Source organism: Peromyscus leucopus, chromosome 19, assembly GCF_004664715.2.
Source record: "Peromyscus leucopus breed LL Stock chromosome 19, UCI_PerLeu_2.1, whole genome shotgun sequence".
Classification (NCBI taxonomy): domain Eukaryota; kingdom Metazoa; phylum Chordata; class Mammalia; order Rodentia; family Cricetidae; genus Peromyscus; species Peromyscus leucopus.
Window position 1 is genome coordinate 32681894 of NC_051079.1, and position 19189 is coordinate 32701082.

At 42.6% G+C, this 19189-nt stretch overlaps 1 pseudogene; it reads left to right on the forward strand.

Moving 5' to 3' along the window:
• The first annotated feature begins 2465 nt into the window (after window positions 1-2465).
• LOC114701576 lies at window positions 2466-7958 on the forward strand (annotated as a pseudogene).
• The last annotated feature ends 11231 nt before the right edge of the window (window positions 7959-19189 follow it).

Genomic DNA, 19189 nt, shown 5'->3' on the forward strand with positions numbered 1-19189 from the left:
TATAACTTTGTAACTGGGAGGTTTTATCAACAGCAACATCATAATTAACTACAGCATTTCAGAAAACTATCATCTCTCTAGTTACTTAAACAGTATTAAAGGATCCACATTCCATAGGAGCATCGGCTAGATTATTTTTAACAAGATAATTGACTTATTGTTTCAACAGCTGCTAACTCAGAGCCTTTTACTATATCACACAAGCTTTGCTACTTCCTCAATTAGACCTCCCTGATACCTATTAAATTTGAATTGCAGCCTATTTGTACTGTAAACAAATGTAAATGTGTTTTATTTTGAATAAAAATTCTCTTAATACCTGTAAATTGTTTTCAGTTCTTGAAATACTATCACTGCCTTCCCCCTTTCTCCTTCCTTCCATCCTTTTCCTCTTCTCATCAGAATTTCTTTTCTCTGCCATTTGAGGAAGAATGAGCCACAAAGACACTGTCATTTGGCAAATGTTGGATATGGTTTTAGAGCCTAACAAATGGTGCTGGTTAAACTGATTGGCAACATGTAGATGAATGAAACTAGAGCTTTACTTCTCATCCTGTAAAAAGTCTGATTCCAAATAGATCAAGAATTTTCACATAAGACCTGACACCCTGAATCTAATAAAAGAGAAAATAGAGAATATTCCTGAACTCATTAGAAGAGAAGGGACTTTATGAAAAGGAATCCAATAGCACATGCATTAAGATCAACAGTTGATAAGTGGGATATCGTAAGTACAGCAGAGAACAATCTCACTTGAATGAGGAGGAAGCCTACAGAATGGAGGGAAAATCCTTCCCAGGTATACATCTCACAGAGTATTGGCATCTAGAATATACAAAGAGCCCAAAACTTTAAATACCAAGAGAACAAACAACCTTATTAAAAATTGAGATATACAACTAAACAGAGTTCTCAAAAAAAAAAAAAAAGAAATGAAATGACTTTGAAATTTTTGTTAATGTTCTACATTCTTAGCCATTGGGAAAATGAAAATTAAAACCACTTTGAGATTTCATCTTACCCTAGTCAGAATGGCCAAGACAAAATGAACAAATGACAACAAATGCTAGGAAGGATGTGGGAAAGGGGAACACATGTTGACTATTGGTGGGAATGCAAGACTGATGCTGTAACAATTTTATTGAGAACAATCAGACTGTTTATACCTTTATCACAAAAGAAAACATAAGGCCAAATGCCAGAATCAATACAGTTGTAGTTGCCAGGATGCAATGAAGTTGCAACCTATACAGGGTACACAAGATTAATGTCTAAGACCAATTATTCTATCAAGTTTCCATGCTTCCTTGACTACTAAGAGAACATACAGAAAAACACAAAGTGGCCTGAATGTTTCACTGCCTGAGGGAGTGTGTCAGTCTCCAGGAACTAAAAGGCACATTGTGCCCCATGAGCCATAGACTCTAACCTGAAAAACTCATGACTTATGCTTCTCAATGCAGCTAAGCCAGGTCCACTCTATGGTTCCCAGGAAGTTTCTTCTTCTTCTTCTACTTCTTCTTCTTCTTCTCCTTCTTCTTCTTCTCCTCCTCCTCCTTCTTGTCTTCCTCCTTCTCTTCCTCCTCTCTCTCCCTCTCCTCCTTCTTTTCCTTCTTTTTTTTTTGAGACAGGATTTCTCTGTATAACAGTCCTGGCTGTCTTGGAACTTGCTTTGTAGACCAAGCTGACCTTGAACGAATAGAGATCTACCTGCCTCTGCCTTCTGAGTGCTGGGATTAAAGATATGCACCACCACCAGGCTGGTTACTTCTTTTTGAGTTCTTGAACAGTGTGGTCCTATACATACCACAAACACCTTAGGCTATTGCTATTATTCTCAGATACCCTCCAGAACTTGATGGTGTAGACCGTATTGCTGAAGACACTACATACTTGAGTAGTGACATAGAGAAATCAATCTGGTGTGGACCTAGAAGCTTTATTCCTACTGAATAGCTTTCACAAGACTTGAAGGTGCTATGCACAGTGCTGGGGAAGAAAAGTAATCAACCATTACAGGCATGAATTCACAGAAACTATGACTGTATGCATAAGACCTCAACAAGAGCAAGACGGCCAAGATTACAGAACGGGTGGGAGAGGGACTCATTAATTCCCACCCCTTTCTGAGGAGCTATTGGCAGTTGTTGCCTGCTAGTAGAGGGGTGAGTCAGTTTTCTTCGGGAGTATGGTCCCTAAGAGGCTCCCCATGTTCCAGTGGAGTGTTCCTCGTCTATTCGTATATGGACAGCACTACACAGACTCAGCAGTCTTTTAAGAAAGATCACATGAAGTTGGGAGGAATAAGTGGGGTAAAATAGGGGAGGCGTTGGAGGGAAGGAGTGAAGGTGGGTTTGTTCAAAACACATTATATGAATGTATGAAATTGTCAAAGAAGAACAAGGAGGAGAAAGGGCAGGGGGAAGAGAAAACACACACATGAGAAGGGAAAAAGAAAAGGACGGATGGTGGTAATGCAGGATGTGCAGGGATTTGCTTCAAAGCCCTTGCAGTCAAGGACTGAGTCTCAGTTACCTCTCCTATGCCTTATGTATTTCTTGTTCCAGAAGAGAATCTCACTAAACTTTTGCTGACTTGGATTAGATTAAATCTATTGTGGGTCGGGTCGTTATTTTTATGTTTGCAACTTTACTGAAGTGTTAAGTATTTTAAAACTGCACATAAATACACTACGTAATTTATTGAGTTTGGATGTGCATCTATGTCCACAAAGCCATTGATACAATTGAGATAATTACTGTATCCACTGCACGCCAAGTTTCCCAATGTCCCTATTAATACTTCCCACTGTCTCTCTCCAACTTCAACAGTCATGGATTTGTTCTTCTACAATCCACTAGTTTGCACTCTCTCTAGTTTTACAACATGCAAAGAGGCAACCATACTCATGTAGGAAAAAAACCTTCATAAAGTCACAGCTTTGGACTTCCTCTAGCAGGGAGCCTCCCCATCCTTCAAGGGGACCTAATGTCACAGTCTGCCTACCAGATACTGCAGGCGTTCTCTTTTTAAAAAAATATTATTTTCTTTACTCTTTTTCATTTTGATCTTTCTTTCCTTCTTCTTATTTTCCTTTTCCTATCTGACTTCACTCAGCATAATTTTGTTGAAATTTTGTTGAAAACACAACATTCACCTATGTTGTATCCTGTACCAGAAGTTCACTCATTTTTATTCTTGAATATGCCATGTATCTGTAGTTCATTTACTGGTTGTTGTACATCAGGTTGTATATGATTTGACTCCCATTCTGTCCTGGCATGAATCGTCAATAGCATATGCTCAATTCCCTCATTTTTACCCCCTTTTGTATTCTGGGAATGGCTTTATGTTAACAGGTGCTTCCAAGGGCAATGTCATCCATCGGGAGGGAGAGCCAAATGCAGATGCCTGGGGTTCTGAAGCCACTCACACTTTCCTGGGGCAGCTACTGTCGCCTTCCCAATGAAGTAATCTTATCATTGCTAAATCGCCTTTCAGACATTTATTCATTCCTCATCTAGGGTTGTAGTGATGACCCTTTACATCTTTCTAGTGGTTACTACAGACTTCTCATGTTTGTTGTTTGTTTGTTTGTTTGTTTGTTTCTGTAGCTCACAACGTCTTCAAAATCCTCTCCTCTGGAAGAATCAAAACTGCTTGAACACACCCTCTCCCAAACCACCTTGAACACAGAATTCAAATGAGCAGTTCTCAAGGAAGAAATCTGGTTAAAAATCTTAAACTAGTGAGTTCATTAGTTTGTTGACTTAAAAATAAATATCACTCTATATCTTGAGCTGACCTAATGTTCACTGTGTAGCCCAAGCAGGCCTAGAACATGGAGTTGCAGCCTGAGCCTTTGGTATGGAATGTGCTACCATGCCCAGCGAAGCCTTAACTACTGGAGGAACTGATTACTTAATCTTGGACAAATTATTTTCTTTCTTTGTACATTGTAATAGTACTGAGGTCTCTGAGTCTAGATCAAGGATTGGTACAACCCCTTTCCAATGTCTCCCGCTTCTCTAGCCACCAAGACAGAAGCAAAGATGGGACTCTGCTGCCACCTTGTGACAGAAGTGAGAGGCATTGAAAGAACTGACTTGACAACCTACGTGCCCCCCTCCCCCCATTAAACTCTCCCTTCTGCTTGCTACACTTGCACAGGGATCCATAATTCATAGCACATTCTTAACTACATTCTTTCATTTTACTCTCTTACCAGTTCTGTGTGGTGGCAGGGCCAATGGTACAATTCCCTGCTACTGTAGAAGAAATCAAAGCTCAGAGAGACTGCTGTGAACCAAAGTTCTCTGAAAATAGCTGTGCCTTCCACCAAACCTCCTGATGGGCTGGTTAATTAATTAGAACCTCAGCAGTTGTGGAAAGTTCAGAATGTTACAGGTCCAGAGCCAAATTATCTTGGATCATCTCAAGCCTTCTTAATAGCCATTTATTGGCCCCCTTTGTGTGTGAGCTAACATCTTTGTGACCATTAGGTGAATCCTTTGAAATGTGCAAACAGACACCCAGCCCCCACCCACCACATAGCTCAGAGTGTCATCAGAGAGCATCCGAGGCCAATAGCAGAGATTTCCTGCTTTGCTTTAATCTGCTGTGTGAGATTTGGTTTCTACTGCTATGATAAAACACCATGACCAAAAGCAACTTGGGGAAGAAAGGGTTAATTTCAGCTTATACTTCCACATGGTAGTCCATCATCAAAAGAGGTCAAATATATTAAGTTGCTTTGACCGTGGTAACTATTTCACAATGTGCATGCATATCAAACCATCAGGTTGTAGAGCTTAAAGATGGATACTTTAGCTGGTCGGTGGTGGTGGTACACACCTTTAATCCTAGTACTCGGGAGGCAGAGGCAGGCAGATCTCAGTGAGTTTGAGGCCAGCCTGGGTGAGTTCCAGGGAAGGCTACAAAGCTACACAGAGAAACCCTGCCTCAAAAATAATTGAATACTTTAAAAAAAAGATAAATCCTTTGATTAAGGGAAACTCAAATTATAAACGCATGTGAGATGTGAATTAGGTGCTTGGTGGTTGAGAAGAGTGTTAAGAGTCCCTCTGGCTTGGGGTTAGGGATCAAGTCCTGGAAGTGGGTAAGGAGGATCCCTTGAGTGCTTGACTTCCCAAGCTCAGCCTTACAGATCCTCCTCCCCTTCTATCTTGATCTCACCCTATCCCACTCAGAACATAAGTTATTGTTTCAGTTATTTATGGAACATAGTCTGGGCTCTGAATATGTAGACCTTGCTCCTAATCCAAGCTCTGCCATTTTAGAGAACATGGAAAAGTTATGAACCAACCCTTGGCAAGCATCAGTTACTAGATCTATAAAGTGGGCATTATAAAATCATTCATTTAGGACCCATGAGATCTCTCAGTGGTTAGGGGTGATTGCTGCCAAACTGAAAGACCTGAGTTCAATCCCCATGACCCACACGGTAGACTCACAATTCCCATGAGTTATCCTATAATCACACAAATAAAATACAGCCACAATCTTTGAAACACTCATTTTGAAAAGTTGGTGTCTGTGTGTGAATCAAGTGAAAAAGGATGCACAGAGTTGTACATTAACGATACTAAAGATGATCAAACAACCCCTTAGCTGGTTAACCCTGTGCCGTTGCTCATTCTCCACTTACCTGTCATCTCCTTCACCTCCTCACTGTCCCGCTCCTAAATTTCTATCCAACCCACCGCAAAGTCCCTCACTGAGCATCATCACTTTGTTCATATCTCCCATGCTGCCCTGTGGGATAGCAACTTGTACTTCTCTGTTAGTCTCTTTCTGGTCTGCTGTGCCGCAGGAGGCAAGAGATGACTCATTCTGCCCTAGTTCTTAGCACAGAATAATTCAAGGTACCGACAGAGAGGTGGTTATTGAGGGAGTAATATTGTAATTGGACGCTGGGGAAATGAACAGGAATCAGAACGGATTTTAGAACACCTTTAAACATAAACGTTAACCTGGTCCTAGTGCCCCTGAATCCATCAACTCCTGTGGAACTGATTATAGAGGATTAGCCTTTAAGGTGAATTGGCTGACAAAAGTACAGCGAATCGAAAGCTCATATGGGGAAGCTGGGTGTCAATGTACGTATGAATAGAAGGAGCCTGGAGCCCAGAGGCAGCTCAGAAACTGGTGTAGGACTTCCTCCAGCAGCCAGGAGCATGTTGGACATATTTGGTGTATGAGGGAATGTATTCACTTTAAGAAGGGGGGGGGGCGCTAGAAAGATCGCTCAGATGTCAAGCGCAGTGGCTGCTCTTCCAGAGGACCAGGTTCCATTTGCAATGCCCACGGGGCAGCTCACAACTGTTTGTGACTACAGTTCCAGGAGAGCCCTTTTCTGGTTTCCACAGGTACTGCCCACATGTGGTGCAGACATGCATTCAGGCACAACACGCAAAACATAACACAAAAATAAATACATATTTTCCTTAAAGAAGAAAGGGCAACAATTTAAGGCCAAACAGAAGAGGAAAACAGGAAGAAAGAAATCAAAATTGTTCAGGGGTGATTCTAAGGGGGAGAATAACACAATGCATTGCCTTAAAGGGCACAAGAAATTTAAAAGGGCCTCCCACTCTGCCGCCTCCGTCGCCGCCGCCTCTGTGGGGCCCGCGGCTCCTGGAGGAGCAACCGAGCGCGGGGCCCGGCGCGGGCCCGGGTGCGGGGCGCGGCCTTGGCGGACCGTGCGGGAGCGGGCGCGGCGGGCCAGGCCTCGGGACCGGCTGCGGGCTCTAGTGGTGCAAGGGGCCGGTCAACCCCGCTTCGCTGCCTCCCGGAGACCCGCAACTCCTCGATCTCATAGTGGAGCAGCTCAAGAGTCGCAGCCTGTTCGACAGCTTCCGCCCGGACGGCCTGGCCGACGTGGACACCAAGCCAGCTTACCAGATCCCGAGGCAGAAAGTGGATAGTTTTGTGTCAACACATCTGGACAAGCAGGAATGGAATCCTGCAATGAACAAGAACCAGTTGTGGCATGGGCTGAGGCAGAGCGTGGTTCAGTCAGGCATGTTGGAAGCAGGAGTGGACAGGATCATTTCGCAGGTGGTGGACCCCAAACTAAACCACATCTTCAGGCCGCAGATAGAACGAGCAATTCACGAGTTCCTGGCAGCCCAGAAAAAAAAAAAAGCTCTGCCAGCCCCACCTCCAGAACCTGAAAGCCAGGATCCTCCAGCGCCATCCCCAGACGCTTCCTAAGAATATGCCTGATACCGTTGGAAAACTCCATTTAATGAAGAAATGAAATGGATTCCTGTTTCGTACGAATATAACTTTATTCAACTATGTCACTACTGTTGTCAAGATTTGGGCCTTGACTAGGGTGGCGTCCATATTGGATGGAGAGCAAGTTTGGTGGTGGGACAGTTGTCCATTCTTGCTCATGCATCGTGCCATCTCTGACCAGCTTGTCCAAGGGTCTGACCATAGTAGACACTGCAGAGATTTAAGCACTACATGACTTGGGCCGTCCTGAACAGAACTTTATACTTGAACACGGACACTGCGTGTCGATGTTAACGCTTGTGCTCTGCAGTATGTAGAAGCCAGGCTGGGGCTCGCCGCTCGGGACAGCAAAGGCTCCTGGGAGCAGCTCTCTTTGACGGTGGCTTTTGATGTTGTTGCTAGAGTTACAGGCTGGAGTGTGCAGCAGTAACGTCAGCAGCCCTGAGGTTATTGTGACCTTCCCGTGCTTGGGGATTTTAGTGGTTTCCTTTCTCTTGTCAGAGGTAGTTGGAGCCCTGGAGTGAGTGAGGAAGCTGAGACTTGGGGTGCAAGGAAAGCCCCACCACCGTCTCTGTCCTGGCGTCTCCCTAGCTGTAGGGGTGAGTCACTGTGGATGTGGTGCTCGGTTCTCATGTTTGTGTTTTTAGAAGAACAACCGTTAATAAATAGTGGATGTTTTACAATAAAAAAAAAAAGGAAGAAATTTAAAAGGGTTGGTGCATGGACTAAGGCTTCATCTCTGTTCATGAGATTGTTCTCATTATTTTAAGAGTTGTTGGCTGCAATACAAAAGACACCTCCAGGTCTTGTTAAGACAACTAAAACATTTCCAGATATTATTTCTTCAAATGTTTCCCTGGTATCTCTGCCCTTCTCCATCTTTAGTTATACATCGGACAGATGGCTTGAAGTTTCCCGTTCTTTCCTCTCCCAGTCTTCATTCTCTGGCCTTCATATTGCACAGTTTCAGTCATTACATCTTCAAATGTACTGATCTTGTCTTTTACTGTTTCTAATCAGCTATTAATCCCACACAATGTATGTTTTGTTTAATATACTTGAATCTCTAAAAATGTGACTAGTTTTTGTGCACCTTCCATCTCTCTCTTGTTATGCTCAGGTTTTGTTTTGCCTCTTGTATACCACATTTCGGTTTGTTGTGGTAATGCTTTTCCCTCCTAACTCTATGATCTGTGTCCGTTTGAAATTCTGTCTCTATTAATTAAATAGTATTCATGTTCCAGGTTATATTATTCCACTTCTTTGCATTTTCCAGCATCTTCACTGGATGGCAGACTTTCCATCATCTTCCTTCCTACAGGGGCCAGAGGCTAGGGATGCCCGTTGTCCAATGTATAAAAAAATTACTGTCTCATAAATTTTGCTGGGTTTTTTTTTTTGGTGTTTAGGGTGAGATGGTAGGTAATTCTGTTCCTAGTATTCCATAGCTAGTAATGGAAGGCCCTGTAAACTATCAGAGTATATAACTAGTTATTACATAGCAATTACTGCTATCACAAAAAGACAGTCAGGCGCCATGCGCCACCTAGTGGGAAAACATGATATTACCTGTGAGTCAGTCTTGCAAAAGGGAAACAGAAATTCAGACTTCAATCCGATCCATGCACTAAACAAGGACCAACATATTCCAACAGGAATATCTCAGATTGCACCACGAGATGCAATCAAAATAGTCAATACTGCATCAAACTCTACGTAATAAACAATTACTTTCTTTAACGATTAAATTGTAAGCAGACAAAATGACAGAAAAAAGGCTACAGATTAAGAGTCTTAAATGATATGCAAATCTATTGATATAAACACAAATCTATTGAAACATGTGGATCCTGATTCAAACAAAATGCAAGACAAAATTATGACATTAATGAGCTAGCTAGAGATTTCAATTCAGATTTTATAGTTGATATTAAGGAGTTATCTGGTTTAGGTGCAATCAGTATTATTGTGATTATTACATTCTTCTGTTATTATTATAGTTTTCCTAGAGAAAGAAGCTGCCATAGGTTAGACAAAATAATGTTTATTGTTTGCTTCAGAATAGTATATTGGGAGAAAAAAATGTGGGAGTATGTGGTGGTTTGAAAGAAAATGGCCCCCAAAGAGAGTGGGACTATTAAGAGGTGTGGCCTTGTTGGAGGAAGTGTTTCACTGTGGGGTGGGCTTTACGGTCTCTTTTGCTGAAGCTTCCCTCAGTGTGACTCTTAGTTGACTTGTTGCCTGCAAGATGTAGGACTCGCCAGGTGGGGTGGCGCACGCCTTTAATCCCAGCACTCGGGAGGCAGAGCCAGGCGGATCTCTGTGAGTTCGAGGCCAGCCTGGTCTCCAAAGCGAGTTCCAGGAAAGGCACAAAGCTACACCGAGAAACCCTGTCTCGGAAAAAAAAAAAAGACGTGGCACTCTCAGCTCCAGCACCACATCTGCCTGCATGCCACCATGCTCCCCATCATGATGAAAATGGACAGAACCTCTGAAACTGTAAGCAAGCCACCCCAATTAAACGTTTTCTTTATAAGAGTTGTCATGGTCAGGTGTCTCTTCATGGCAATGAAAACCCTAAGAAAGAGTATAAATGATATAAATTGCTCATAAATATGTAATTGTAGAAACCAGAGAGTATAGCTACATACAGATATCTATATCTGAAATTTTCTGTCACAACAATTTTTTAAAGAGTTGTAAAACTGAGACATGGATTCTCAGTCTGGCTCTGACATTCTTCTGCACCCGGCCTATGGAATAATTACCTCTTCCTTAGTCTCACATTTGTCTATTAAACACGAAATATCAGACATATCCTAATACCTCTCCCATTTCACTGTAGCCACTTAGCTACATAACATAGGAAAGTTAACGAATTCTATTTATTTTTAGAATTTTGCTGTGTCACCCAGGCTGCTCTCAAACTCATGATCTTCCTTCCTCCATCTCCTGAGTGACAGGGTTACAGGTACATACCACCACACTGGTCGTAATCAAACCTTTGAAGCTTCGCTTTCTTTATCTGTAAAAGGAGAGGAAACTGGTAGTTAATCTTTAAGGCTGTAGTGTGCGTCGTTAGTAGTATGTTGAAACCTTGAACGTGGTGTGTTGCACCAAGTGCTCACTAAGCATTTCTATCATCATTAGCCTTATGTCTGGCTGCATCTAAGCATCGCCAGTAGATGGATTCTGTGTGTGTGCTGTAATTCAGAGGCCTCTGCAGCGCACGGTGCTGTCTGTCATCCCCTCCTGCCACACTCATTCTTTTCTTTCTTTCTTTCTTTCTTTTTTATAAAGTCAAGAAAAATCTGAAAGTTCCCCTCCAAAATTCTATGGGCCAACGTGCCTGACAGCCCAAGCCAAGGAGAAAAGGCTTGGCTCCCCTTCGCAGAGAGAGTCACTGCTGTGGGTCGGAAAAACAGAGGCGTCACTTACGTCACTTTCAGAGTATAGTGTGCAGCTGCTCGCCTGGAATGCCACACATCCTGAGGTTGCTCCCCAGGGCTAAAAACAGCTTAGCCAAGCTTGTTCTTTTCCAAGGTGGCCTCACTGCAAATAAAAGGGGCACTCTGTGGGTAGCTCTTTTTAGACTAAGAATTCGTCTTCCCATCAGGCCCTGCGCTCTTCCAGGGCGAGGCAAAAGGTGTCTTCAGAGGTTAGGCTCCTGGCAAAGCACTCAGGATGCTTGTTTGGACCAGGAATGGGAGGGGACTTTGGTTTTGTTTTTTGCCGTGCTGGGCATCAACCCCAGGTGTGGGAGACCTCCCTCCCACAATTATGTCCATGGAACTCTTGAAGAGGGAGAAGTGAGAAACCTTTAGATAGAAAGAGATACCTAGGTGATGAGAAGAAAGACAGAAACACAGGATAGCTTCGGGAGGACCTGGATCAATATCCACTGGCCCAGAACTTTATTCAAAAGGGCTTTTTATAACAATGCTAAGGGGTGAGGCAAAATACCTACCCCTTGCTAGATATAGCCAAGTGTAGACCCTTCCAAACACCTAGTACCCAGGCCCATAGTCCAATCATCCTCGTATGCAGCCTTGCTGGTAAAGCAAGCTCAGAGCTCAGTAGGAAAGCTCTGTGGGCTCCAACATCCAGGGCTTCACAGATACTAAGAAAGGGAGCTACATTTCTAGGTGCCCCATCCCCCCTACTTTTTGAGACAGAGACACACTATGTTAGGTTGGCTTGAATTCATTGTGTAGCCAAGGTGCTTGAACTTGAACTCTCTGCTTCAATCCACTGAATGCTAGATTATACATCTTCACCTTAGCACCCCACTTTAATTTTAATTATCTTTTTACTCTCTTTATTGACAAAAATAAAGTCTTTATTGCCAGCTAGAGGCTGCATGGGGAACCTGCTCAAATCATGCAGCCCTGATCCTCACAGTTCTTTGTCTTTGATGCACAAAACCAACGTTCTGGTTGACACACTTCAGTTAACAAGAACAGTTAGCGAGAAGCAGAACTACAGAAGCCAAAAGGCAAGGTTAGCAATTTGGGGACTTTCCTGGATCCTAGAAGTATGGATTTTACTTTGATGGACTAGGTCTTTATTTCTGTTTCGGCAGGTACTGGGGCCTCTGTGCTGGGTTTGAGTATGGTACCTCCAACATGGCCTCAGTTGTGTTAAGGTCTGGGAGCCTGCTACATCCCTCTCTGGTTCTATGGGCATGAGTCAAGTGGAGTCTTCATAGTCATAGGGTTATATCATCCCCTCGGTACTAATAATTTAATAGAGTTTATTTTCTGTTTTACACAGTTAAGTAGGCAGTTGAGCAATCAGGGTGCTATGGGGGAGGCTAGAGCAAAAGAATTAATGGTCCATTCGTGGCTTTAAGTAGAGTAGTTAACCAGGGGGAGCAGGGTAACAAGGACTGATTCCAATTCTTAGACTCTTGTCTCCTACCACTTTCCTGAAGGTTATCTCTGACCATGGCTAAACTTTCTGCAATTATTTCTAATTTGTTGGCATAGAAGCAAAACGTTTCTCCTAGTGCTGTAAGAAGACCTTCTTCCTTCATGAAGAGGAGGTCCAGACTTTCGACTCTGAAGAACAACCTCAACTAAGGAGTCTGAGCCTCCAGACATGAAACAGAATTTTCCAGATGGCCTAAATCTATGTCTACATGAGCGCTGAGTTCCTTAAAGTTTTTAATCCCCCATAATTAGAGCTGAGGTTCCAACTGCAGCAGAAACCACAATACCTGCCCCAAAGTTGGTTTGTAAGTTTCTTTTACTATCATGGCTGTAGCAGCAACTTCCTGAAAACAAGGCAGCCAACTGGCAGAAACAGGATCAAGTTTTGGGTGGATAGGCCACTGACCTCTTCCAGAGTCCCAGTGCCTGGGCTCTCCCAATTAGGTGATATGGGCAGTCTGTCAATGAGCAGAAATTTAACAATGGATTTTCCCCCTACTTTTAATGTTACCCTGGGCTCCTGGGGACTCGGTGGAACGGAGCCCTGGTCCCATTAGTTCTCTCCCTAGTGAAGGATGGAACATCCATCCTTCTTCCCTCTCCTTCCTATTAGGGCATTTTTTTTCCAGTGTCTTTTTGTTTACAATAAGTGCATTGGCCTTTCTCTAATCTCTTCCTTCCCAGGTTTCTCTGACTTTCCACTCTGAATTCTCTTTTATCGGTCACCCTGAGCCTGCCCTTATTGCTCTGGTCAATCTTTTGTTCTGATTTCTTTTTTCTATAGACTCACAGCTGTTGTAAATCTTTTGAGCAATCTCCAATAACTGTGACCTAATTCGTACCCTCAAACCCTCCTAATATCTGAAGTTTCTTTTCAATATCTGGAGCCGACTGCACAACAAAAGCAATATTGGTTGTTCTGTGGTTTTCTGGAACATCTGGCTCTATGGGGGTGAACACTCAGTAAGGCCCAGTGGGCGATTCCTGGGGCTCCTGTATTACCTTACTTGCCTTAGCTGGATCGGTGGGTTTTCTAGCAGCTGCCTTCAATCCTCCTAAAAGGCCCTGGTGAAAATTGTTCAGAGGCCCCTAACCCTTGTCAGTGTTAGTGTCCAGTCAGGTCAGGCACAGCAGGAAATCTGACCTATCCAGACTGCGCACTTCAGCAGTGATCCCCTGCCCAGCCCTAGGATGCTTTCCTACTCTCAAGCAGGATCCTGTCCACTCCCTGGCTGTGAAGAGGATGACCAGGAGCTGCTGATAGTCATTGTAGGTCTACTGGTGGGTTTGAAAGACAGTCTCAAGGAGGTTAATGAGAGGCTGCAGTTTTTCAGAGAATGGTGAGCTCTGATTTTTCCAATTATACAGACCATTGGTTGAAAGGAGGCATAAACTATGGGGCAGGGGAGGATGAACCTTTTGGGTCATGGGCCCACTGGAGGCACTTCTCTTAAAGGGAAGACTAAGCTTGCCTCTGCAGCAAAGAAATTTCTCTCAGAGCTCCCAAGCCAGAGCTACTCCACATGTATGGAAGGGGGAGGGGGCTTGAGTATTCTCACATACTACCTCCCCAAACCCCACCACAATGAAGAAAACTATTTCCCCATCCCTAGGTATATACCTAGAATTGTATTGGATTTATGAAATTCCAGCTATTCTTTCTGTCTCTCCTCTCCCCAACTCCCCTGACCACCCTCCCTACACACACAAACACACACGAACACACACACACACACACACACACACACACACACACACACGATACCCTTTAAGTCTCAACTCCATAACTCGGTGGATTTGGCTTCAGGTGCTTGTAGTATTCTGCCATGTACCGTGGTTAGTTGTTTGGGTTTCATGATTTCTAACAGACTGAGAGTTTCCAACACAGCGCTTTCTTCACACCAGATATCTGTAAGTATTGGGGGCAGCAATTGGGTAAATCTAAAAATATAAGAGGTATGTGACACTGAACCCAGGCTAAAGTCTAAAATAAATGAGTCTGGAAAACTGCTGTTTTCTTTTTAGATCTTCTTGCTTTGGAAGTGTAACTTATTTTCTTTTAATGAGCATCATATTCTACAAACAAACAACCTGCCTGAGGTATGCATTTATTTTGCTTGTTAGTTTGGTTTTTAGGGGAGGTGGTTAAGTTTTTAGATCATATATTATTATGTATCTCTCACTGGCCTAGTACTGGCTCTGTAACCTAGGGTGGCTTAAACTCATAATCCCCCTGTCTCAGCCTCTAGAGTGCTGGGATTAAGATTATAGTGTGCCATCAGGCCAAGCATAGTGACACTCACCTTTAATCACAGCACTCGGAGGCAGAGGGAGGCAGATCTCTGCGATTGAGGTGAGTATGATCTACAGAGCTAGTTCCAGGACAGCCAGGGCTACACAAAGAAAAACTAAGAGAGAGAGAGAATATATCCCTATCAATCTTAAACCAAATGAATTGAAAAAAACTCTCAACATTAGTAATAATAGTTTCATATTTTCCTCAAATTCTGGGATAAGCAGGGGCTCTAAAGAAACAAGCTTGAGAATCACCGGACAGCTGGTCAGAAGAAACCTTGGTCTCCCAACGCCATCCTCTCCAAACTATTTCTCAGCAGAGTTGTGGATGGCATAAGAGGGCTGAAAAGCTACAAAAATATTAAGTATTTCACATTTCTTGTTTCTCAAAGAGAAAGAGAAAGGGGGAGAGAAATACAACCTACCGAGTCCCTTTTCTGTTGTTTGTGAGTATATGGTTTCAAGACTGACTACTTCGTATTGAATAACCAATTAAGGGACTCATCTCAGGGAGAGGCTTATTCCCCTTCTCTCATCAGTCATTAGTTGCTTGTAGCTCTTTGTCTAGGAATGAGACCCCATGAGACTTTACCTCCTTCCTCATTAGCTTGTCTATTGATATCATCAATATTCAGGTCTTCTTTATGCAGCTGTTTCTAAAGAGATGCAATCCACTATGGAGACCAACAACCCTGTACTAGACAAGTCATAGATCTATGGGAGAAAATACTACTATTATGCTGATGAAAAGATATAGAATTAAACTGATTTCCATTGACTTATTGTTATATAGATTAGAAGATCTATCAACACTCACCAGGGAAGCTCCTTTTGATTTTGATGGTGGTTAACATAGAAACCTACAACTGGTCAAGGTGCAGAGAATGAGACTGTAAACTGCTCAGCCCTAAATGGGACATTTATAAAACACACAGAGAGAGAGAGAGAGAGAGAGAGAGAGAGAGAGAGAGAGAGAGAGAGAGAGAGAGAGGAGAGAGAGAGAGAGAGAGAGAGAGAGAGAGAGAGAGAGAGAGAGAGAGAGACGGGTGCGCACGCGTGCACGCACACACGCACACACACACCCTTCCAAGGCTCAGGGATCATTGCCAAAGTGCTCCTACAATAACTGTATGAACCATAGGTTGTGGATGACACTAAGAAAACGTTTTCTGGACACAGCAGGGCAGTTACAAATATGAATTCACAGACGTTGAGGCAATGTGCACAAGAACTGTAGAAGCTCAAGCCAGACAAAATACCAGCATAGTCAGAGGAGATGGGTAGGAAGTCCCACCCCTAGCTGAGGAGCTATTAGTAGTTGATGGCTACTGGAAGAAGGAGAGCCAATTTTCTTGAAGGGTGTGGCCCTGGTGTATTGGCCATGCTCTAGTGAAGGCCATGTATGGGCAGTGTCAACTGTACTTAATGGATTTAAATGGGGAGCGGGGACATAAAGTCGGATGAGTAGAGACAGAACTGGGTCTGGCAGTAGCTGGGGTTGGGGTGAATATGATCAAAATACATTGCACAGTATCCCCAAATACTAATTAAAAAATAAGAACAAATTTTAAAAATGGAATAATTTCTTATACCAGAGAATGAATCTTATAAAAGAATACTCCAAGCTAGACTGCAAAGCATAAAGTAGCTCATCCCATGCTGTTATCACCATGGCAACATTTCGCTCACTTCTTTCACAACACTCGCTGGAGATAGTAGAAGACCCAAGCATTGTCTGTGAAAACACCATGTAAAGAATAGCATGAAAGGAGTGGAGAAAACCTTTCCATTCTGTCTCCAGAAATAATAATGATAATAATAATGATAACTCCTTCCATAGTGATCACTCTAATACACTTTAATATATAAACTACTTTCGTAAATAAATAAATTATAGGATTAGAGAGATGGTTCTGCCGCTAAGAACTCAAACTGCTTGCGGTGGTTTGAATGGGAAAGGCCCCCATAGGCTCGTAAATATTTGAACACTTGTTCCCCAGTTGGTGGAACTGTTTGGGAAAGGGTTAAGAGTTGTGGCCTTCATGCTTTGTGGATTCCAAAGGGAGACCTTACCCCATCTGAATGGAAAGGGAGAAGGAGTGAATGGGGGGGACAGAAGGGAGGTGGGGAGAGGGAATGGGAGAAGAGGAAGGAGGGGAAACTGTGGTGGGAATGTAAAATAAAGGAAAAGAAAAAAAAAGAGTCATGGCCTTGTGGAAGGAGGCGTTCTCCTGGGGGATGAGCTTTGAGATTTCAAAAGCTCAACCCAGGCACAGTCTTTCTCTCTCTCTTCCTCCAACTTTCAGATAACATTTAAACTCTCACCTACTGTTCCAACACCATGCCTGCCTGACTGCTGCCATAACATGCATTGTTAAAAATAAGTGAATTACATAATATCCATAATGTCATGGGTATCATCCAAGATTTCTTTTCAAAAACCAGCTTCCTTAAAATATTCAAAATAAGATTCATTGTTCAAATTCTGTGTGCTTACCAAGAACATGAAAAGCAGCATTGTTAGTCATCGAAGAAATGCAAATCAGAACCACAAATGAATGTTTCTTCCCACTAGATGGCAATAACTGAAAAAGCAGAAAATAGGGTTAGCAAAGATATAGAAACATTTCAGCCTTCATTCTTTATTGGTGGGGATGTAAAGCAGATCAGTTTCTACAAAAGCAATTTGGCAGCTCCTCTAAAGTTAAAATAGAATTAACATAAGGTGTCCAAACAAAAACTTCACTAGTGATACACTCAGAAGAATGAAAAATGGGTGTGAAAACACACACACACACACCCCTGAGACACAACAATACCATTCACGATAGCCAAAAGCTAGAAGCAACCTAAATGCCTGTTGGTGGTTGAATGTATAAACTAATTGTACTATGTATACACAGTGGAGTGTTCAATAGTCATAAAAAGGAATGAAATACAGATATATGCCCCAGTTTGAATAGATCTCCTAAATGAAAGCATCCAGACATGGAAATTCACATGTGTGATTTCAGATTACAGTATATGTAATATGCAGGATAGAAAAATCCCACAGAGGCAAACAGACTGGTGGTTGCTAGGTAGCAAGAGGAGGAAAGATGGGGAAAACTTCTTAATGGGCAAGGGGATCTACTTTGGAGAAATAAAATGTTTTGGAACTAGGTGGTGTTTTTTACTACATAATGATTGTATTAAATGCTACTAAACTTTCCTTTTTAGATGTTTAATTCTATGTTCTATATTACATGAAATGCACCAAAGTAAGTTTTATCTTCAAAACTATTTCTTCCACATATGGCCAATAAGCAAAAAAAAAAAAAAAAAAAAAAAAAAAAAAAAAAAAATGTAGGGGTGTATGAATTACAAGGCTTAGGCATTACAGAAATCTTTGTAAATGGTGACAATACCTATTCTTTTTATTTTTATTATTAAGAAATTTTCTGTTCATTTTACATACCAACCACAGGCGCCCCTCTCCTCCCTCATCCCACCTCCCAGCCTTCCCCCACAACCCACCCCACATTCCCACTTCCTCCATGGCAAGGACTCCCTTGGGGAGTCAGCAGAACCTAGTATATTCAGTTGAGGCAGGTTCAAGTCCCTCCCCATGAACCAAGAATGTGTAAGGTATCCTACCATAGACACTAGGATCCAAAAAGCTGGCTCATGAAGCCGGAATGGTCCTGCCAGGGTCCCCTTAACCAGGTCAAGCTAAACAACTGTCTCCCCTATGCAGAGGGCCTAGTCCAGTCCCACAGAGGCTCCACAGCTGCCCATACCTATTCTTAGGCAGGGAAATGCCTAACAGAACATATAAGAAGCTTTTGTTTGGGACTAAAAGACAAAACCAAGATGGAGTAGCTTATACTCTATGTAATCAGACTAAGATTTTTAAATAAAACCACAAATCTCTCTCTCTCTCTCTCTCTCTCTCTCTCTCTCTCTCTCTCTCTCTCTCTCTCTCTCTCTGACTATGACTCAAGATGTAACTCTCAGCTACTGCTCCAGCACTTGCTTGCATTCCATCCTGCTCCCTGCCAAGATGATAATGGACTAAGCATCTGAAACTGTAAGTAAGCCCCCATTAATACTTTCTTTCACAAGAGTTGCCTTGGTCATGGTGTGTCTTCAAAGCAAGAGACAGTGACTAACACACACACACACACACACACACACACACACACACACACTCACACAGTTCTGCCCATAGAGCAATCATTTTATAGAATGTAATACCAAACCACAGGTGGACACCAATCAGATGTTTAAATTTGTTGAAATTTTAATTCTTTATGCATTTAGTGTGCATATGTGTGCATGTGCATGCACATTCCATTGCATATGTATGAAAGACAAAGAACAAGTTGAGAGAATTGCTTCTCTCATTTTACCATGTAAGTTCCTAGGAGCAAACTGAGGTTTTATGGCAATGGCCTTTACCCCCTTGAGCTGTCTTGCCTGCCCAAAATTTTATCCCTGACTTTAAGCTCTATCATAGAACTATAGTAATAAAAACAGCTTGGTATTGTCATAAAAACCAACATGTGGACCAATGGAATCAAATTGAAGACCCTGACATTAATCCGCACATCCAAGAACACCTGATTTTTGACAAAGAAGCCAAAACTGTACAATGGAAAAAAGAAAGCATCTTCAACAAATGGTGCTGCATAACTGGATGTCAACATGTAGAAGATTAC